This window comes from Hyla sarda, chromosome 8 (assembly GCF_029499605.1).
Source record: "Hyla sarda isolate aHylSar1 chromosome 8, aHylSar1.hap1, whole genome shotgun sequence".
Classification (NCBI taxonomy): domain Eukaryota; kingdom Metazoa; phylum Chordata; class Amphibia; order Anura; family Hylidae; genus Hyla; species Hyla sarda.
The window spans coordinates 122,281,669-122,303,797 of NC_079196.1; the positions used below are offsets into that span (position 1 = coordinate 122,281,669).

General features: G+C 46.2%; 8 non-coding genes and 1 pseudogene across 8 annotated transcripts; all 9 read right to left on the bottom strand.

Moving 5' to 3' along the window:
• Positions 1 to 1,158: 1,158 nt before the first annotated feature.
• On the bottom strand, positions 1,159 to 1,349 carry LOC130285882 (U2 spliceosomal RNA). The gene has a single exon (XR_008847402.1). It is a non-coding gene; the product is annotated as a U2 spliceosomal RNA (small nuclear RNA).
• A 2,115-nt stretch (positions 1,350 to 3,464) lies between these two features.
• Positions 3,465 to 3,648, bottom strand: LOC130290198 (U2 spliceosomal RNA). The gene has a single exon (XR_008847537.1). It is a non-coding gene; the product is annotated as a U2 spliceosomal RNA (small nuclear RNA).
• A 694-nt stretch (positions 3,649 to 4,342) lies between these two features.
• LOC130290028 (U2 spliceosomal RNA) lies at positions 4,343 to 4,530 on the bottom strand. Its single transcript, XR_008847494.1, has one exon. It is a non-coding gene; the product is annotated as a U2 spliceosomal RNA (small nuclear RNA).
• A 2,084-nt stretch (positions 4,531 to 6,614) lies between these two features.
• On the bottom strand, positions 6,615 to 6,800 carry LOC130288984 (U2 spliceosomal RNA). The gene has a single exon (XR_008847461.1). It is a non-coding gene; the product is annotated as a U2 spliceosomal RNA (small nuclear RNA).
• A 5,389-nt stretch (positions 6,801 to 12,189) lies between these two features.
• LOC130290117 (U2 spliceosomal RNA) lies at positions 12,190 to 12,407 on the bottom strand (annotated as a pseudogene).
• Positions 12,408 to 14,503: 2,096 nt separating this feature from the next.
• Positions 14,504 to 14,694, bottom strand: LOC130285998 (U2 spliceosomal RNA). The gene has a single exon (XR_008847403.1). It is a non-coding gene; the product is annotated as a U2 spliceosomal RNA (small nuclear RNA).
• A 2,086-nt stretch (positions 14,695 to 16,780) lies between these two features.
• LOC130286113 (U2 spliceosomal RNA) lies at positions 16,781 to 16,971 on the bottom strand. The gene has a single exon (XR_008847405.1). It is a non-coding gene; the product is annotated as a U2 spliceosomal RNA (small nuclear RNA).
• Positions 16,972 to 19,077: 2,106 nt separating this feature from the next.
• LOC130287893 (U2 spliceosomal RNA) lies at positions 19,078 to 19,268 on the bottom strand. Its single transcript, XR_008847440.1, has one exon. It is a non-coding gene; the product is annotated as a U2 spliceosomal RNA (small nuclear RNA).
• Positions 19,269 to 21,360: 2,092 nt separating this feature from the next.
• LOC130288063 (U2 spliceosomal RNA) lies at positions 21,361 to 21,551 on the bottom strand. Its single transcript, XR_008847443.1, has one exon. It is a non-coding gene; the product is annotated as a U2 spliceosomal RNA (small nuclear RNA).
• Between the last annotated feature and the right edge of the window lie 578 nt (positions 21,552 to 22,129).

The window sequence follows — 22,129 nt, forward strand, 5'->3', positions numbered from 1 at the left end:
CCGAAATCACTTTTAAACCCATTTCCACCTTTTTTTCCCTTCTCTTCCTCTTACTTTTTTTTCACGTTTTTTTACGTTTTTCTCCTTTTCGCCTCTTTTCTGGGCGTATTATTCTTCTTTTTCTTCTTTTTTTTCGTCTAATGCATACCCCATCAGTGCAGCAATGCTTATTCAATACCGCCAGCAGATGGAGACACTGGGGGATAATTTTCTAAGGATTTATACTGATTTTTCCTGTCTGAATTTGTCGCACAGAAAGTTGCAGGCCAAATATGTGTGACATTTCTGCGACTTTAGCTTCTAGAGCATTTTTACAACATTATACATAGGTGCTGAATACATAAAAAGCGACTGTTCAGCGACAGACAAGTCGCATCGGCTGAAAGTAGGCCAGAATGTCAGTCCATGTTGGAGCAGGTTTAGATACAGTCTAAAGCATAGATCTCAAAGTCTGTGCACAGAATTTAGCAAGGGCCTCGCACCTTCTGATGCATCAGGTAGGTGGCACAATAGCATAGCCTAACCCTCTGTACTTTGGTCTATATTGATGCGGGACATAGACAGCCAGCTGATGACCAATCCATTAGTGCAATGGATGGCTGGAAGCATTTGTCTTTGCCTTTGCAATACCACAGAAGCAATGCATGGTCAATGTACAGCAATGACACACCTGTGTGAACAGCCAGTAGACCCCCCCCATGTTATGTTACATAGTTACATAGTTAGTACGGTCGAAAAAAGACATATGTCCATCAAGTTCAACCAGGGAATTAAGGGGTAGCGGTGTGGCGCGATATTGGGGAAGGGATGAGATTTTATATTTCTTCATAAGCATTAATCTTATTTTGTCAATTAGGAACATTCAGCACCCACCCGCTATCAAGGCAGCTGCCTATCATGTCATGCCCTACCTGCACAGGTGTGCTGGCTACTCAAATGATCCAATTAAGGAGGCCATTTAGTCAGCAGCAGCAGAAGTCCTGTGCCTGGACGCTCCAACAGCGGCCAGACACAAGCAGAAGCAGCAGAAGCAGCAGCAGCACCACCTTTTGTTTTTTGGCTGCAGCAGCAGCAGCAAGGCCCACAGGGCTGGCTAGCTGGCTAGCCAGCAAGCAGGTAGCAATGAAAGTAGGAATCTTTCTTTTTAACCCTGTAAGGGGGTGGTGCACTGTACCCGAAGATACTGCCATATCGGGTCAATGCATAGGGCGACGGAAGCAAGCTTCGAAATCGGCCCCCGTTCTCAAAAATCCATTTAATATATGGTCCCCAGATAGGGGACGTATCAGATATTAAACTGATAAGAACAGATACTACACTTGATCTTAGCCAAAAGGCCGAGAAGCGATAACCGTGAAAGGGGCGGGCCCAACAAGGTCCCCTTCATGGGCACTATCACTGCTTGCTGTCAGGGAGGCTGCCAGACAATTTTCCATGCACACTCTGGGCTGGGGGGCAGTCAACCACCAGTACACACAGCAGAACCTAAACCCATACCATTATTGCTAAGCAGCAAGACAGGGGCCCATTGCACTCCCACGGGGCCTTTTTAAATGCAATCCATAACCCGGATTTGCCAGGAACCCTTCTTACTCCTCCTACTTGCATGTGACACTGGGCTTAGGATCTGCATAGGAAACACACACACAAGCACACACCTACCTTTGTTGCCTGCAGATGCCTCCTTGGCTGTCCCCAAACGGTATCAAACCAACACCCACGGGAAGCTGTAAGCATAGAGGACATGCCTGCACCCCATTGGACTTACCTGTGTGGGTTAAATCCGGGTTATTTGACAACCTATGGCGGTGATGGTTCTGCTCAGGCAGAGCAGTGCTGATGCTCCTCATAAAGCTGTCGCTGCTGTGAAGGTTCTAGGTGACATCACAAATCCCTATGGTTACATACACAACAAAGCTGGGTTGTTGTTGTTTACACTCTGCAAGGCCTGTGGAAGTGAGTGACATCATAGCACTGTAGTTCTGAGGGTTCTAGATGGATGCAACAATCTCCTGTTGCTTCTATGAAGGCCATAATAGACGACATCACCAAACAGCTCCATAGTCACATACACAGCAAAGGAGAGATGTTGTTTACACCTAGTGATGTCAGTGGTATTGAGTGACATCACAGCACAGTGCTAAGGCTACTGGGCCTGGACACAGCAGCGGCTGCAATATCTCAACGGAGAATACGTTTATATATATGTGTGTGTGTGCGCGTATATATATATATATATATATATATATATATATATATATATATATATATATATATATATATATATATATATTTCTCCGCCGAAATCACTTTTAAACCCATTTCCACCTTTTTTTCCCTTCTCTTCCTCTTACTTTTTTTTCACGTTTTTTTACGTTTTTCTCCTTTTCGCCTCTTTTCTGGGCGTATTATTCTTCTTTTTCTTCTTTTTTTTCGTCTAATGCATACCCCATCAGTGCAGCAATGCTTATTCAATACCGCCAGCAGATGGAGACACTGGGGGATAATTTTCTAAGGATTTATACTGATTTTTCCTGTCTGAATTTGTCGCACAGAAAGTTGCAGGCCAAATATGTGTGACATTTCTGCGACTTTAGCTTCTAGAGCATTTTTACAACATTATACATAGGTGCTGAATACATAAAAAGCGACTGTTCAGCGACAGACAAGTCGCATCGGCTGAAAGTAGGCCAGAATGTCAGTCCATGTTGGAGCAGGTTTAGATACAGTCTAAAGCATAGATCTCAAAGTCTGTGCACAGAATTTAGCAAGGGCCTCGCACCTTCTGATGCATCAGGTAGGTGGCACAATAGCATAGCCTAACCCTCTGTACTTTGGTCTATATTGATGCGGGACATAGACAGCCAGCTGATGACCAATCCATTAGTGCAATGGATGGCTGGAAGCATTTGTCTTTGCCTTTGCAATACCACAGAAGCAATGCATGGTCAATGTACAGCAATGACACACCTGTGTGAACAGCCAGTAGACCCCCCCCATGTTATGTTACATAGTTACATAGTTAGTACGGTCGAAAAAAGACATATGTCCATCAAGTTCAACCAGGGAATTAAGGGGTAGAGGTGTGGCGCGATATTGGGGAAGGGATGAGATTTTATATTTCTTCATAAGCATTAATCTTATTTTGTCAATTAGGAACATTCAGCACCCACCCGCTATCAAGGCAGCTGCCTATCATGCCATGCCCTACCTGCACAGGTGTGCTGGCTACTCAAATGATCCAATTAAGGAGGCCATTTAGTCAGCAGCAGCAGAAGTCCTGTGCCTGGACGCTCCAACAGCGGCCAGACACAAGCAGAAGCAGAAGCAGCAGAAGCAGCAGCAGCACCACCTTTTGTTTTTTGGCTGCAGCAGCAGCAGCAAGGCCCACAGGGCTGGCTAGCTGGCTAGCCAGCAAGCAGGTAGCAATGAAAGTAGGAATCTTTCTTTTTAACCCTGTAAGGGGGTGGTGCACTGTACCCGAAGATACTGCCATATCGGGTCAATGCATAGGGCGACGGAAGCAAGCTTCGAAATCGGCCCCCGTTCTCAAAAATCCATTTAATATATGGTCCCCAGATAGGGGACGTATCAGATATTAAACTGATAAGAACAGATTTTTTTTTTTTTTTTTTATCTAAAGCCGAGGAACGTGCTTTCGATTCACCCAAAGTGCAAGAAAAAGTGCAAACGTGTTACACTAAAAAAACGTGCACAAAGGATGCGGTCTATCGCAAGCCCTTCTCCGATAGGAGAGAGGCCCCCCAACAAACCTTACCCTTCGCCTCCGGACCAAAAGGTACCTGCGAGGTTCCAGGTTCGATGTCCCTTTTCGCCGAAGCTACTAGGGGACCACAAATGCTCCCGGCATCCCCCTTGGCGTTAGCCAAGGTATCTGCCCGCAGAGCCGATTACGGTAGGTACCCTGCCAAAGCAGGAGTACCCGGGGTGTTTGCAGGGAGGTGCGGAACCTAATGGCCACACACACCTCCCCTAGACCGCCAGGAGGGACACCCAGAAGGGCTACCGCATCCTGACCAATCCTGTGAACACACAACACGCAAAAAGTGACACAGTGAGACAAAAAAAGAAATAAATAAGTGAATGTGTGCAGATATACTGCCCGGACATCCGGCCGGATCTATAAAAATTTCTCTGATCCTAGCCAGAAGGCCGGGAATCAAGAGGTGAGTGCCACAAGGTGAAGAGATTATGGTGCCCGTGCTTCAACTCAGTGAGTCTATCCTCCCAGTGAGTTTCGGCACCTCGGGGTCACCACTCCCCGAGGCACAAAAGTACCTCGGCTCTAGACCCTCTCAGCCTCATGGCGAGACCCGGAGGGAACAGGTCACATCGGGGCAGCCGTCGAGCTGATTCCTCAGAACCAGCCCCGGAAAGCCCTGGTACACCTGCATCCTCCATGCAGCACCCATCCCCACCAGCCCCATACCGGCGTTACTATCCACCGGCATGAAAAACTGATAAGAACAGATACTACACTTGATCTTAGCCAAAAGGCCGAGAAGCGATAACCGTGAAAGGGGCGGGCCCAACAAGGTCCCCTTCATGGGCACTATCACTGCTTGCTGTCAGGGAGGCTGCCAGACAATTTTCCATGCACACTCTGGGCTGGGGGGCAGTCAACCACCAGTACACACAGCAGAACCTAAACCCATACCATTATTGCTAAGCAGCAAGACAGGGGCCCATTGCACTCCAACGGGGCCTTTTTAAATGCAATCCATAACCCGGATTTGCCAGGAACCCTTCTTACTCCTCCTACTTGCATGTGACACTGGGCTTAGGATCTGCATAGGAAACACACACACAAGCACACACCTACCTTTGTTGCCTGCAGATGCCTCCTTGGCTGTCCCCAAACGGTATCAAACCAACACCCACGGGAAGCTGTAAGCATAGAGGACATGCCTGCACCCCATTGGACTTACCTGTGTGGGTTAAATCCGGGTTATTTGACAACCTATGGCGGTGATGGTTCTGCTCAGGCAGAGCAGTGCTGATGCTCCTCATAAAGCTGTCGCTGCTGTGAAGGTTCTAGGTGACATCACAAATCCCTATGGTTACATACACAACAAAGCTGGGTTGTTGTTGTTTACACTCTGCAAGGCCTGTGGAAGTGAGTGACATCATAGCACTGTAGTTCTGAGGGTTCTAGATGGATGCAACAATCTCCTGTTGCTTCTATGAAGGCCATAATAGACGACATCACCAAACAGCTCCATAGTCACATACACAGCAAAGGAGAGATGTTGTTTACACCTAGTGATGTCAGTGGTATTGAGTGACATCACAGCACAGTGCTAAGGCTACTGGGCCTGGACACAGCAGCGGCTGCAATATCTCAACGGAGAATACGTTTATATATATGTGTGTGTGTGCGCGTATATATATATATATATATATATATATATATATATATATATTTCTCCGCCGAAATCACTTTTAAACCCATTTCCACCTTTTTTTCCCTTCTCTTCCTCTTACTTTTTTTTCACGTTTTTTTACGTTTTTCTCCTTTTCGCCTCTTTTCTGGGCGTATTATTCTTCTTTTTCTTCTTTTTTTTCGTCTAATGCATACCCCATCAGTGCAGCAATGCTTATTCAATACCGCCAGCAGATGGAGACACTGGGGGATAATTTTCTAAGGATTTATACTGATTTTTCCTGTCTGAATTTGTCGCACAGAAAGTTGCAGGCCAAATATGTGTGACATTTCTGCGACTTTAGCTTCTAGAGCATTTTTACAACATTATACATAGGTGCTGAATACATAAAAAGCGACTGTTCAGCGACAGACAAGTCGCATCGGCTGAAAGTAGGCCAGAATGTCAGTCCATGTTGGAGCAGGTTTAGATACAGTCTAAAGCATAGATCTCAAAGTCTGTGCACAGAATTTAGCAAGGGCCTCGCACCTTCTGATGCATCAGGTAGGTGGCACAATAGCATAGCCTAACCCTCTGTACTTTGGTCTATATTGATGCGGGACATAGACAGCCAGCTGATGACCAATCCATTAGTGCAATGGATGGCTGGAAGCATTTGTCTTTGCCTTTGCAATACCACAGAAGCAATGCATGGTCAATGTACAGCAATGACACACCTGTGTGAACAGCCAGTAGACCCCCCCATGTTATGTTACATAGTTACATAGTTAGTACGGTCGAAAAAAGACATATGTCCATCAAGTTCAACCAGGGAATTAAGGGGTAGAGGTGTGGCGCGATATTGGGGAAGGGATGAGATTTTATATTTCTTCATAAGCATTAATCTTATTTTGTCAATTAGGAACATTCAGCACCCACCCGCTATCAAGGCAGCTGCCTATCATGTCATGCCCTACCTGCACAGGTGTGCTGGCTACTCAAATGATCCAATTAAGGAGGCCATTTAGTCAGCAGCAGCAGAAGTCCTGTGCCTGGACGCTCCAACAGCGGCCAGACACAAGCAGAAGCAGAAGCAGCAGAAGCAGCAGCAGCACCACCTTTTGTTTTTTGGCTGCAGCAGCAGCAGCAAGGCCCACAGGGCTGGCTAGCTGGCTAGCCAGCAAGCAGGTAGCAATGAAAGTAGGAATCTTTCTTTTTAACCCTGTAAGGGGGTGGTGCACTGTACCCGAAGATACTGCCATATCGGGTCAATGCATAGGGCGACGGAAGCAAGCTTCGAAATCGGCCCCCGTTCTCAAAAATCCATTTAATATATGGTCCCCAGATAGGGGACGTATCAGATATTAAACTGATAAGAACAGATAAGGTTTCAACAAAATTTTATTGAATAAATAAGAAACCATACAAAATTTAAAATGCAAAATAATAAAAGGTTCACAAAAGTTTTAAAATACAAATAATAAAACCAGTAATAAAAGGAGAAAAAATAAAAATGGCAGGATAAAACATTATACAAATGTCATAAAAACTGATTATATTGTTATTTCGTTCCATAGAGGCAGACACCACATGGATGCTGCCTCGCTGGCCCCCAACTGTTTCTTGTCTCTTAGGTAATAGATGTACATCTCACTCAGGGCCAGCTTTATACAGTTTTTAACATCAATAAAATCATGTTTAAAAAGTAAGATGTTCCTAACTTTCCAGATGGCATTTTTAAAACAATTAATAATCATCCAGCAGATCATCTGCTGTTTAAAATTGGGGCAGTTAAAAAGACCGTAAAAGACACATTCGTGATTAAAATCTTTTAGGCCGCAGGCCCACTTCAAAAGTGGGCCTACCTTCCTCCAAAGCTCCCGTGCAAAAGGGCAGTTCCAAAATATGTGCAGCACCGTTTCGTCCACTCCGCAGCCATCTCTCGGGCACTTGGCTCTCGCCACCAGTCCTCGCCTGTGCTGGAACTCACGAGTAGGGAGGCACTGGTGGACGATTGCCCAGGCAAGATCCCTGTGTACATTCGCCAGAAACTTCCCGTACACGTTCCGCCATACCTTTTTGGATCTTGCCTGTGTGAAATTGGACACTGCCAGGGTAACCTCACTCCGCCTGAGGACCTTTGATACCTTTCTCTGGTCCCCCAGTATGTCAGGCTCCAAATCTTGGAGACCTAGGAGCCTGACTGTCTTTTCCAACACCACATAATGTTTTGGGGGACACAGAAGCACCGGAGCGTTCAGAGGGATGCGCAACCATCTTTTAAAAACCATGCCCGCAGCGTACCTTAAAAAGCAGCTAAAAATGCCATTGGATTTAATAATCTTAAAACAGAAACAGAAATACTTTATGTAAAAGAAAGTAAAAAGGTTAGGAACATCTTTCCCGCCATTATCTCTACTTTTGTACATAAAATCACGCTTTAATTTCTCCATTTTTGAACCCCATAAAAAAGTAAAAACAATTCTAGTTACTTTTTTAATGTATAAAATAGATGGAGGAAATACCATGGCAATGTATAGCATAATAGGGAGTAAAACCATCTTTATTATTAAAATCTTCCCCTCCATGGTAAGGTTTCTAAGATTCCACATTAAAATCTTCTTCTCCATCTTAGCTATAGCTGAATCCCAGTTAGGGCTCCCATCATTGACCTGGTTAAAAACAATACCTAAAACTTTAATTTGATCCTGTTGCATTGTGACTCCTGGGGTGATGGATGAATCCCAGGAGCCAATATAAAAACAGTCACATTTATCTGTGTTTAGCTTAAAACCAGAGACCTCGCAGAAATAGCTGGTGTTCCTCAATGCCCCCCTCATGGATGGAGAGTCCGGGCACAGTATGGTGACATCATCCATGTACCCCAACACCTTTAGATGGGTCCCTCCTCCACCAGGTATCGGTACGCCTCTTACTACCCGGTCTTTTCTGAGGAGGGCCATCAGTGGTTCGATTGCGCAAATAAAAAGGAGTGGGGACAGGGGGCAGCCCTGTTTGACACCTGATAAAAGAGGAACACCGCTGGTTAAAAAGCCATTAACAGAGACTTGACTAAAACAGGATCGGTATAAAAGCATGATTCGGCTTAAAATCGTTTCAGGCACTGCCATCTTTTTAAGAACTAAAAACAGGTATTCATGGGAGACCCTATCAAAGGCTTTTTCAAAGTCTAAGGATAAAATTGCTACAGTTTGATTTCTATCCTTAAAATACCATAAAACATCTCTTAAAATATTTAGGGATTCAGCTATAGACCTTCCAGGTACCCCACAAACCTGATTTGGGTGAACTAATTTATGAATAAAAGGTTTAAAACGGACAGCTAATAACTTGGCTAAAACTTTATAATCGACATTTAAAAGTGTGATGGGGCGCCAATTTTTTAGCATATCCTTTTCACCTTTTTTAAAAAGTAATGATACAATCCCCCTCCTCCAGGAAGGGGGAAGTTCATTAACAATAAAAGTTTCTTTATACAATAAAACCATATCATCCTTTAAAATATCCCAAAAAGCTAAATAAAATTCAATGGGTAAACCATCTTCCCCAGGGGCCTTCCCACTAGAAAAACTTTTAAAAACAAATAAAAGTTCATCTAAGTTAAGATCACGGGATAAAACCTCCTGGTCTAAAACATCTAGCTTAAAATCAAGGGAATTAAGAACATGTTCTAAAAAGGATGGATTAAGATCTTTCTTATTAAAAAGAAGCTGGTAGAAGTTAAAAACTGCATCTAACATGCCTTTTGGAGTGGATTCACCCTCAAGGTTCTGGATGATATCCCTCCTATTCATCACTTTTTTAAAAAAGAAACGGGAACATTTCTCGCCCTCCTCCAGGTGTTGCACATGTGAGTTAAAAATGATTTGTTTCCCTTTCTTTTCTATGGCATGTTTTATTTCAGTTTTAAGGTTTAAAATATCATTTTCTACATCCATACCAGCTTCTTTCAATTTAAAAAGTACATTTAAACGCATGTTAAGAACATAAAACCACTGTTTTTCCATTTTTGCCTTCTTCTTACCTGCTTTGATAAAAAAAAATCTAATTTTAGATTTGGTGCCCTCCCACCAGTGCAGCATAGGCTCGTGGGGTTTTCTTTGTGATTGCCAGCACTGGTAGGTCCGCACAAACTCCTCTTTTATCTCAGGGTCCTCTAGGAGTGTGGTGTTTAATCTCCAGAGGCCCCTTTTTGCTTTTTGCTCCCCCTCTAGCTCCAGGCCCACCAAGAGGAGCTTATGATCAGAGAAGATATTCTGCTCGAGCGTGCATTTCAGGGGTTTAAAAGCTCTAGAGGAAAAAATAAAATCGATTCTGGAGCTCACTCTTCCATTGGACCATGTGGCGCCCGGGTCCTCCGGCAAGAGATCCTTCCAGCAATCTTTCAAATTAAAATCATCAATAACATTTTTAAGCAGGTAAGAAGTGCGGTCTTTACGATTAATATCCCCACCCTGCCGGTGTTCCCCATCACGTATGCAGTTAAAATCACCTCCCACCAGCAGGGGGGAAGACCCAACACAAAACAGTGGTAAAATTTCAAATAGTTCTGCCCGCTCCTGTTTATCAGGAGGGGCATACACATTTAAAACACGAATTAAAAGTCCATTAAAATATAGATGAATTAAAAGAGCTCTGCCAGGCACAATCTCAGTTACTGTATGAATAGAAAAGGACTGGCCTCGGCAGAGCAGCCCAACACCCACAGAACGACAGTCATTTGCACCGGACCATATGGATGGGCCCAGCTTCCAGTCTTCTTTTAAGTCTTTATAGTCCATTTTACTAGGGATTCCACATTCTTGTAGCAGGCAAAGGTCAAAGTCACATGTCTCTAGATAAGAAAATAAAGCAGCCCTGCGATCAGGGCTCTTTAAGGACCTCACATTGAGTGAGGCAATTTTTACAGGGATAGGCATAGTTTATGGAGAGTCCGTGCTTGGAGAATCAAAGTCAATAATAAGCTGCGTACCGTCATCCCCCGCCTGCGGGGTCATCAGCTCCTTGATGTTCTGAGGGTCGGAGCTTGAGATCGATGATGCCCCGACCCTGAGCTCGCTCTCGTCCGAACTACGGCACGCCGCTTTCCTTTGAATGTCTTCCTCTTCTTCTTCTCTTTGTCTTTTAAATGTCACACTGCTGTCCATATCCTCTGTGTTGCTCTCACTCGATGTAATCTCTGGCCCCCGGCTGATGGATCTGCGTCTTCTTTCATCATTTGACGACTGGAACTGCTGCACAGGGGCCTGTGAGGCCTCTTTTCCGGAACCTTTGCCGCTACCTTGGGAAGTTTTCATCGCTTGTTCCCCAGCAAGCGTTGCTGAGGACTGTTGCTCCAACTTCCCCATCGATCGACGATGGCCAGTTTTACCCACCGGGTCCACTGCTGGCGGGGCAGCAAACCCTGGTTTGGCGCCACTTGTCTTCTTGGCCCTGTCCTGTATAGGCGGAGTAACAGGACCGGGCTCAGACCTGGCCACCTGGCTCCCCTTCCGGCGGGCTTTCACCGGGGCCTCTTCGTCCGGAGCAGGGCGACCCTGGGCCAAGCCAGTACCTGGCTTATGCTGTAATTTTGGGTCCACCTTTGCCCCCACCGAGGCCCGTCGGCTGCCACCCGCCACAGGTGAGCCCCCTTCAGAAGTTTCGGCGGGCTCTTGAGCCAGGTAGGAAGTCGATCGACGTCTTTCAATTTCCCGGGCAGTAAACTCGATCACCCGCCCGGGCTTCGTGGAATCCCCATGGCCTCCCCCTAGCACTACCACCGGTGGGCCCCCCGATGGAGCACCAGAGGTCTTGGGCCTGGACCCATCAGTACCTGCCATCTGGGGTTTGGGCATCTTAAAAAAGGACGTCTTTTGTCCTGTCCCCTCTTTGGGTGGGCCCAGCCTTGACCCACCCATCGTAGTTTTTGCTTTATGGGGACAGGAATTAAAATCGTGATTTTCCTCTCCGCAGAGGTTGCACCTTATCGTATGGCTACATCTTGAGGCTATGTGACCTTCTTGGCCACACCTATTGCAGCGAATCACACGCTCCGCGCCGCAGGTCTCCTGGGTGTGGCCAAACCTCAAGCAATTTCGGCAATACATAGGCATTTGAGGATAGAACAGGAAGCCCCGAACTCTCCCGATGGCAAAATTTGGGGGCGGATGGCAAAGACCCCCAATACCACCGGGATCCTTACGGAGCTTGACCCAGAACTTCCTCTTGCCGTTCCAGAACCGCACGGAGTTCAAGATTTTGTTTGCGAATCGCACCTCTTCGCAGTATCGCCGAAGAAAAGTGGCTATATCCTCCGTGGTCACATGAGGGCTGTGCATAGCCACCACCAACGGTATATGTTCCTCACCATAGAGGAACTGGAACGAAAGACCGTCGAGTCGATCGTCCCTCTGGTCCGCACCAGACAAGGTTGCATAGATGTTATCGCAACACGCCGTGGCCGTGAAGGTGACGGTATACAGGCCACGGCTTTCCTGGTCATTTAGACACAGGATGTCCTCCCTATTGAGGCGGAAGTAGTCAAGAAGAATCACCTCCGCAATGAAGCGGAGGTTCTTCAACTGACGATGGCTCTCCGACACCTCTATGCGGATGGTATTTCGCATCGACATTTCCCCAGAGGGGAAAGCCCAGGAGAACGGCATCTTCCACACCCAGGGACTAAGCCCCTTCCCCAATAGCAGCAGGGGCTCGGAATCCCGCTATAAAAGCGGAACCCTTACCCAAGGCAGAGGTCGGGGGTACCCTAGGTGCTTCCGAAGCTACAGGTAACGCTCAACGTACCGAAAATGCCTTCTGAGACACAAGGTCCCAGAGACAGGGGGATCGCAACCCGTTGTCTGTGGACTAAGCCCGCTCCCCAATAGCAGCAAGGGGGTGAAGTCCCTCCGTAAGGAGAGACAATCCCCCAAGGCCGAGAAGCGGGGTACCACAGACACCTTCCGACCAGACCAAATGCAGATACTACACTTGATCTTAGCCAAAAGGCCGAGAAGCGATAACCGTGAAAGGGGCGGGCCCAACAAGGTCCCCTTCATGGGCACTATCACTGCTTGCTGTCAGGGAGGCTGCCAGACAATTTTCCATGCACACTCTGGGCTGGGGGGCAGTCAACCACCAGTACACACAGCAGAACCTAAACCCATACCATTATTGCTAAGCAGCAAGACAGGGGCCCATTGCACTCCCAAGGGGCCTTTTTAAATGCAATCCATAACCCGGATTTGCCAGGAACCCTTCTTACTCCTCCTACTTGCATGTGACACTGGGCTTAGGATCTGCATAGGAAACACACACACAAGCACACACCTACCTTTGTTGCCTGCAGATGCCTCCTTGGCTGTCCCCAAACGGTATCAAACCAACACCCACGGGAAGCTTTAAGCATAGAGGACATGCCTGCACCCCATTGGACTTACCTGTGTGGGTTAAATCCGGGTTATTTGACAACCTATGGCGGTGATGGTTCTGCTCAGGCAGAGCAGTGCTGATGCTCCTCATAAAGCTGTCGCTGCTGTGAAGGTTCTAGGTGACATCACAAATCCCTATGGTTACATACACAACAAAGCTGGGTTGCTGTTGTTTACACTCTGCAAGGCCTGTGGAAGTGAGTGACATCATAGCACTGTAGTTCTGAGGGTTCTAGATGGATGCAACAATCTCCTGTTGCTTCTATGAAGGCCATAATAGACGACATCACCAAACAGCTCCATAGTCACATACACAGCAAAGGAGAGATGTTGTTTACACCTAGTGATGTCAGTGGTATTGAGTGACATCACAGCACAGTGCTAAGGCTCCTGGGCCTGGACACAGCAGCGGCTGCAATATCTCAACGGAGAATACGTTTATATATATGTGTGTGTGTGCGCGTATATATATATATATATATATATATATATATATATATATATATATATATATATTTCTCCGCCGAAATCACTTTTAAACCCATTTCCACCTTTTTTTCCCTTCTCTTCCTCTTACTTTTTTTTCACGTTTTTTTACGTTTTTCTCCTTTTCGCCTCTTTTCTGGGCGTATTATTCTTCTTTTTCTTCTTTTTTTTCGTCTAATGCATACCCCATCAGTGCAGCAATGCTTATTCAATACCGCCAGCAGATGGAGACACTGGGGGATAATTTTCTAAGGATTTATACTGATTTTTCCTGTCTGAATTTGTCGCACAGAAAGTTGCAGGCCAAATATGTGTGACATTTCTGCGACTTTAGCTTCTAGAGCATTTTTACAACATTATACATAGGTGCTGAATACATAAAAAGCGACTGTTCAGCGACAGACAAGTCGCATCGGCTGAAAGTAGGCCAGAATGTCAGTCCATGTTGGAGCAGGTTTAGATACAGTCTAAAGCATAGATCTCAAAGTCTGTGCACAGAATTTAGCAAGGGCCTCGCACCTTCTGATGCATCAGGTAGGTGCACAATAGCATAGCCTAACCCTCTGTACTTTGGTCTATATTGATGCGGGACATAGACAGCCAGCTGATGACCAATCCATTAGTGCAATGGATGGCTGGAAGCATTTGTCTTTGCCTTTGCAATACCACAGAAGCAATGCATGGTCAATGTACAGCAATGACACACCTGTGTGAACAGCCAGGAGACCCCCCCCCCCATGTTATGTTACATAGTTACATAGTTAGTACGGTCGAAAAAAGACATATGTCCATCAAGTTCAACCAGGGAATTAAGGGGTAGGGGTGTGGCGCGATATTGGGGAAGGGATGAGATTTTATATTTCTTCATAAGCATTAATCTTATTTTGTCAATTAGGAACATTCAGCACCCACCCGCTATCAAGGCAGCTGCCTATCATGTCATGCCCTACCTGCACAGGTGTGCTGGCTACTCAAATGATCCAATTAAGGAGGCCATTTAGTCAGCAGCAGCAGAAGTCCTGTGCCTGGACGCTCCAACAGCGGCCAGACACAAGCAGAAGCAGAAGCAGCAGAAGCAGCAGCAGCACCACCTTTTGTTTTTTGGCTGCAGCAGCAGCAAGGCCCACAGGGCTGGCTAGCTGGCTAGCCAGCAAGCAGGTAGCAATGAAAGTAGGAATCTTTCTTTTTAACCCTGTAAGGGGGTGGTGCACTGTACCCGAAGATACTGCCATATCGGGTCAATGCATAGGGCGACGGAAGCAAGCTTCGAAATCGGCCCCCGTTCTCAAAAATCCATTTAATATATGGTCCCCAGATAGGGGACGTATCAGATATTAAACTGATAAGAACAGATACTACACTTGATCTTAGCCAAAAGGCCGAGAAGCGATAACCGTGAAAGGGGCGGGCCCAACAAGGTCCCCTTCATGGGCACTATCACTGCTTGCTGTCAGGGAGGCTGCCAGACAATTTTCCATGCACACTCTGGGCTGGGGGGCAGTCAACCACCAGTACACACAGCAGAACCTAAACCCATACCATTATTGCTAAGCAGCAAGACAGGGGCCCATTGCACTCCCACGGGGCCTTTTTAAATGCAATCCATAACCCGGATTTGCCAGGAACCCTTCTTACTCCTCCTACTTGCATGTGACACTGGGCTTAGGATCTGCATAGGAAACACACACACAAGCACACACCTACCTTTGTTGCCTGCAGATGCCTCCTTGGCTGTCCCCAAACGGTATCAAACCAACACCCACGGGAAGCTGTAAGCATAGAGGACATGCCTGCACCCCATTGGACTTACCTGTGTGGGTTAAATCCGGGTTATTTGACAACCTATGGCGGTGATGGTTCTGCTCAGGCAGAGCAGTGCTGATGCTCCTCATAAAGCTGTCGCTGCTGTGAAGGTTCTAGGTGACATCACAAATCCCTATGGTTACATACACAACAAAGCTGGGTTGTTGTTGTTTACACTCTGCAAGGCCTGTGGAAGTGAGTGACATCATAGCACTGTAGTTCTGAGGGTTCTAGATGGATGCAACAATCTCCTGTTGCTTCTATGAAGGCCATAATAGACGACATCACCAAACAGCTCCATAGTCACATACACAGCAAAGGAGAGATGTTGTTTACACCTAGTGATGTCAGTGGTATTGAGTGACATCACAGCACAGTGCTAAGGCTCCTGGGCCTGGACACAGCAGCGGCTGCAATATCTCAACGGAGAATACGTTTATATATATGTGTGTTTGTGCGCGTATATATATATATATATATATATATATATATATATATATATATTTCTCCGCCGAAATCACTTTTAAACCCATTTCCACCTTTTTTTCCCTTCTCTTCCTCTTACTTTTTTTTCAAGTTTTTTTACGTTTTTCTCCTTTTCGCCTCTTTTCTGGGCGTATTATTCTTCTTTTTCTTCTTTTTTTTCGTCTAATGCATACCCCATCAGTGCAGCAATGCTTATTCAATACCGCCAGCAGATGGAGACACTGGGGGATAATTTTCTAAGGATTTATACTGATTTTTCCTGTCTGAATTTGTCGCACAGAAAGTTGCAGGCCAAATATGTGTGACATTTCTGCGACTTTAGCTTCTAGAGCATTTTTACAACATTATACATAGGTGCTGAATACATAAAAAGCGACTGTTCAGCGACAGACAAGTCGCATCGGCTGAAAGTAGGCCAGAATGTCAGTCCATGTTGGAGCAGGTTTAGATACAGTCTAAAGCATAGATCTCAAAGTCTGTGCACAGAATTTAGCAAGGGCCTCGCACCTTCTGATGCATCAGGTAGGTGCACAATAGCATAGCCTAACCCTCTGTACTTTGGTCTATATTGATGCGGGACATAGACAGCCAGCTGATGACCAATCCATTAGTGCAATGGATGGCTGGAAGCATTTGTCTTTGCCTTTGCAATACCACAGAAGCAATGCATGGTCAATGTACAGCAATGACACACCTGTGTGAACAGCCAGGAGACCCCCCCCCCCATGTTATGTTACATAGTTACATAGTTAGTACGGTCGAAAAAAGACATATGTCCATCAAGTTCAACCAGGGAATTAAGGGGTAGGGGTGTGGCGCGATATTGGGGAAGGGATGAGATTTTATATTTCTTCATAAGCATTAATCTTATTTTGTCAATTAGGAACATTCAGCACCCACCCGCTATCAAGGCAGCTGCCTATCATGTCATGCCCTACCTGCACAGGTGTGCTGGCTACTCAAATGATCCAATTAAGGAGGCCATTTAGTCAGCAGCAGCAGAAGTCCTGTGCCTGGACGCTCCAACAGCGGCCAGACACAAGCAGAAGCAGAAGCAGCAGAAGCAGCAGCAGCACCACCTTTTGTTTTTTGGCTGCAGCAGCAGCAAGGCCCACAGGGCTGGCTAGCTGGCTAGCCAGCAAGCAGGTAGCAATGAAAGTAGGAATCTTTCTTTTTAACCCTGTAAGGGGGTGGTGCACTGTACCCGAAGATACTGCCATATCGGGTCAATGCATAGGGCGACGGAAGCAAGCTTCGAAATCGGCCCCCGTTCTCAAAAATCCATTTAATATATGGTCCCCAGATAGGGGACGTATCAGATATTAAACTGATAAGAACAGATACTACACTTGATCTTAGCCAAAAGGCCGAGAAGCGATAACCGTGAAAGGGGCGGGCCCAACAAGGTCCCCTTCATGGGCACTATCACTGCTTGCTGTCAGGGAGGCTGCCAGACAATTTTCCATGCACACTCTGGGCTGGGGGGCAGTCAACCACCAGTACACACAGCAGAACCTAAACCCATACCATTATTGCTAAGCAGCAAGACAGGGGCCCATTGCACTCCCACAGGGCCTTTTTAAATGCAATCCATAACCCGGATTTGCCAGGAACCCTTCTTACTCCTCCTACTTGCATGTGACACTGGGCTTAGGATCTGCATAGGAAACACACACACAAGCACACACCTACCTTTGTTGCCTGCAGATGCCTCCTTGGCTGTCCCCAAACGGTATCAAACCAACACCCACGGGAAGCTGTAAGCATAGAGGACATGCCTGCACCCCATTGGACTTACCTGTGTGGGTTAAATCCGGGTTATTTGACAACCTATGGCGGTGATGGTTCTGCTCAGGCAGAGCAGTGCTGATGCTCCTCATAAAGCTGTCGCTGCTGTGAAGGTTCTAGGTGACATCACAAATCCCTATGGTTACATACACAACAAAGCTGGGTTGTTGTTGTTTACACTCTGCAAGGCCTGTGGAAGTGAGTGACATCATAGCACTGTAGTTCTGAGGGTTCTAGATGGATGCAACAATCTCCTGTTGCTTCTATGAAGGCCATAATAGACGACATCACCAAACAGCTCCATAGTCACATACACAGCAAAGGAGAGATGTTGTTTACACCTAGTGATGTCAGTGGTATTGAGTGACATCACAGCACAGTGCTAAGGCTCCTGGGCCTGGACACAGCAGCGGCTGCAATATCTCAACGGAGAATACGTTTATATATATGTGTGTGTGTGCGCGTATATATATATATATATATATATATATATATATATATATATATATATATATATATATATTTCTCCGCCGAAATCACTTTTAAACCCATTTCCACCTTTTTTTCCCTTCTCTTCCTCTTACTTTTTTTTCACGTTTTTTTACGTTTTTCTCCTTTTCGCCTCTTTTCTGGGCGTATTATTCTTCTTTTTCTTCTTTTTTTTCGTCTAATGCATACCCCATCAGTGCAGCAATGCTTATTCAATACCGCCAGCAGATGGAGACACTGGGGGATAATTTTCTAAGGATTTATACTGATTTTTCCTGTCTGAATTTGTCGCACAGAAAGTTGCAGGCCAAATATGTGTGACATTTCTGCGACTTTAGCTTCTAGAGCATTTTTACAACATTATACATAGGTGCTGAATACATAAAAAGCGACTGTTCAGCGACAGACAAGTCGCATCGGCTGAAAGTAGGCCAGAATGTCAGTCCATGTTGGAGCAGGTTTAGATACAGTCTAAAGCATAGATCTCAAAGTCTGTGCACAGAATTTAGCAAGGGCCTCGCACCTTCTGATGCATCAGGTAGGTGCACAATAGCATAGCCTAACCCTCTGTACTTTGGTCTATATTGATGCGGGACATAGACAGCCAGCTGATGACCAATCCATTAGTGCAATGGATGGCTGGAAGCATTTGTCTTTGCCTTTGCAATACCACAGAAGCAATGCATGGTCAATGTACAGCAATGACACACCTGTGTGAACAGCCAGGAGACCCCCCCCCATGTTATGTTACATAGTTACATAGTTAGTACGGTCGAAAAAAGACATATGTCCATCAAGTTCAACCAGGGAATTAAGGGGTAGGGGTGTGGCGCGATATTGGGGAAGGGATGAGATTTTATATTTCTTCATAAGCATTAATCTTATTTTGTCAATTAGGAACATTCAGCACCCACCCGCTATCAAGGCAGCTGCCTATCATGTCATGCCCTACCTGCACAGGTGTGCTGGCTACTCAAATGATCCAATTAAGGAGGCCATTTAGTCAGCAGCAGCAGAAGTCCTGTGCCTGGACGCTCCAACAGCGGCCAGACACAAGCAGAAGCAGAAGCAGCAGAAGCAGCAGAAGCAGCACCACCTTTTGTTTTTTGGCTGCAGCAGCAGCAGCAAGGCCCACAGGGCTGGCTAGCTGGCTAGCCAGCAAGCAGGTAGCAATGAAAGTAGGAATCTTTCTTTTTAACCCTGTAAGGGGGTGGTGCACTGTACCCGAAGATACTGCCATATCGGGTCAATGCATAGGGCGACGGAAGCAAGCTTCGAAATCAGCCCCCGTTCTCAAAAATCCATTTAATATATGGTCCCCAGATAGGGGACGTATCAGATATTAAACTGATAAGAACAGATACTACACTTGATCTTAGCCAAAAGGCCGAGAAGCGATAACCGTGAAAGGGGCGGGCCCAACAAGGTCCCCTTCATGGGCACTATCACTGCTTGCTGTCAGGGAGGCTGCCAGACAATTTTCCATGCACACTCTGGGCTGGGGGGCAGTCAACCACCAGTACACACAGCAGAACCTAAACCCATACCATTATTGCTAAGCAGCAAGACAGGGGCCCATTGCACTCCCACGGGGCCTTTTTAAATGCAATCCATAACCCGGATTTGCCAGGAACCCTTCTTACTCCTCCTACTTGCATGTGACACTGGGCTTAGGATCTGCATAGGAAACACACACACAAGCACACACCTACCTTTGTTGCCTGCAGATGCCTCCTTGGCTGTCCCCAAACGGTATCAAACCAACACCCACGGGAAGCTGTAAGCATAGAGGACATGCCTGCACCCCATTGGACTTACCTGTGTGGGTTAAACCCGGGTTATTTGACAACCTATGGCGGTGATGGTTCTGCTCAGGCAGAGCAGTGCTGATGCTCCTCATAAAGCTGTCGCTGCTGTGAAGGTTCTAGGTGACATCACAAATCCCTATGGTTACATACACAACAAAGCTGGGTTGTTGTTGTTTACACTCTGCAAGGCCTGTGGAAGTGAGTGACATCATAGCACTGTAGTTCTGAGGGTTCTAGATGGATGCAACAATCTCCTGTTGCTTCTATGAAGGCCATAATAGACGACATCACCAAACAGCTCCATAGTCACATACACAGCAAAGGAGAGATGTTGTTTACACCTAGTGATGTCAGTGGTATTGAGTGACATCACAGCACAGTGCTAAGGCTCCTGGGCCTGGACACAGCAGCGGCTGCAATATCTCAACGGAGAATACGTTTATATATATGTGTGTGTGTGCGCGTATATATATATATATATATATATATATATATATATATATATATATATATATTTCTCCGCCGAAATCACTTTTAAACCCATTTCCACCTTTTTTTCCCTTCTCTTCCTCTTACTTTTTTTTCAAGTTTTTTTACGTTTTTCTCCTTTTCGCCTCTTTTCTGGGCGTATTATTCTTCTTTTTCTTCTTTTTTTTCGTCTAATGCATACCCCATCAGTGCAGCAATGCTTATTCAATACCGCCAGCAGATGGAGACACGGGGGGATAATTTTCTAAGGATTTATACTGATTTTTCCTGTCTGAATTTGTCGCACAGAAAGTTGCAGGCCAAATATGTGTGACATTTCTGCGACTTTAGCTTCTAGAGCATTTTTACAACATTATACATAGGTGCTGAATACATAAAAAGCGACTGTTCAGCGACAGACAAGTCGCATCGGCTGAAAGTAGGCCAGAATGTCAGTCCATGTTGGAGCAGGTTTAGATACAGTCTAAAGCATAGATCTCAAAGTCTGTGCACAGAATTTAGCAAGGGCCTCGCACCTTCTGATGCATCAGGTAGGTGCACAATAGCATAGCCTAACCCTCTGTACTTTGGTCTATATTGATGCGGGACATAGACAGCCAGCTGATGACCAATCCATTAGTGCAATGGATGGCTGGAAGCATTTGTCTTTGCCTTTGCAATACCACAGAAGCAATGCATGGTCAATGTACAGCAATGACACACCTGTGTGAACAGCCAGGAGACCCCCCCCCATGTTATGTTACATAGTTACATAGTTAGTACGGTCGAAAAAAGACATATGTCCATCAAGTTCAACCAGGGAATTAAGGGGTAGGGGTGTGGCGCGATATTGGGGAAGGGATGAGATTTTATATTTCTTCATAAGCATTAATCTTATTTTGTCAATTAGGAACATTCAGCACCCACCCGCTATCAAGGCAGCTGCCTATCATGTCACGCCCTACCTGCACAGGTGTGCTGGCTACTCAAATGATCCAATTAAGGAGGCCATTTAGTCAGCAGCAGCAGAAGTCCTGTGCCTGGACGCTCCAACAGCGGCCAGACACAAGCAGAAGCAGAAGCAGCAGAAGCAGCAGCAGCACCACCTTTTGTTTTTTGGCTGCAGCAGCAGCAAGGCCCACAGGGCTGGCTAGCTGGCTAGCCAGCAAGCATGTAGCAATGAAAGTAGGAATCTTTCTTTTTAACCCTGTAAGGGGGTGGTGCACTGTACCCGAAGATACTGCCATATCAGGTCAATGCATAGGGCGACGGAAGCAAGCTTCGAAATCGGCCCCCGTTCTCAAAAATCCATTTAATATATGGTCCCCAGATAGGGGACGTATCAGATATTAAACTGATAAGAACAGATACTACACTTGATCTTAGCCAAAAGGCCGAGAAGCGATAACCGTGAAAGGGGCGGGCCCAACAAGGTCCCCTTCATGGGCACTATCACTGCTTGCTGTCAGGGAGGCTGCCAGACAATTTTCCATGCACACTCTGGGCTGGGGGGCAGTCAACCACCAGTACACACAGCAGAACCTAAACCCATACCATTATTGCTAAGCAGCAAGACAGGGGCCCATTGCACTCCCACGGGGCCTTTTTAAATGCAATCCATAACCCGGATTTGCCAGGAACCCTTCTTACTCCTCCTACTTGCATGTGACACTGGGCTTAGGATCTGCATAGGAAACACACACACAAGCACACAACTACCTTTGTTGCCTGCAGATGCCTCCTTGGCTGTCCCCAAACGGTATCAAACCAACACCCACGGGAAGCTGTAAGCATAGAGGACATGCCTGCACCCCATTGGACTTACCTGTGTGGGTTAAATCCGGGTTATTTGACAACCTATGGCGGTGATGGTTCTGCTCAGGCAGAGCAGTGCTGATGCTCCTCATAAAGCTGTCGCTGCTGTGAAGGTTCTAGGTGACATCACAAATCCCTATGGTTACATACACAACAAAGCTGGGTTGTT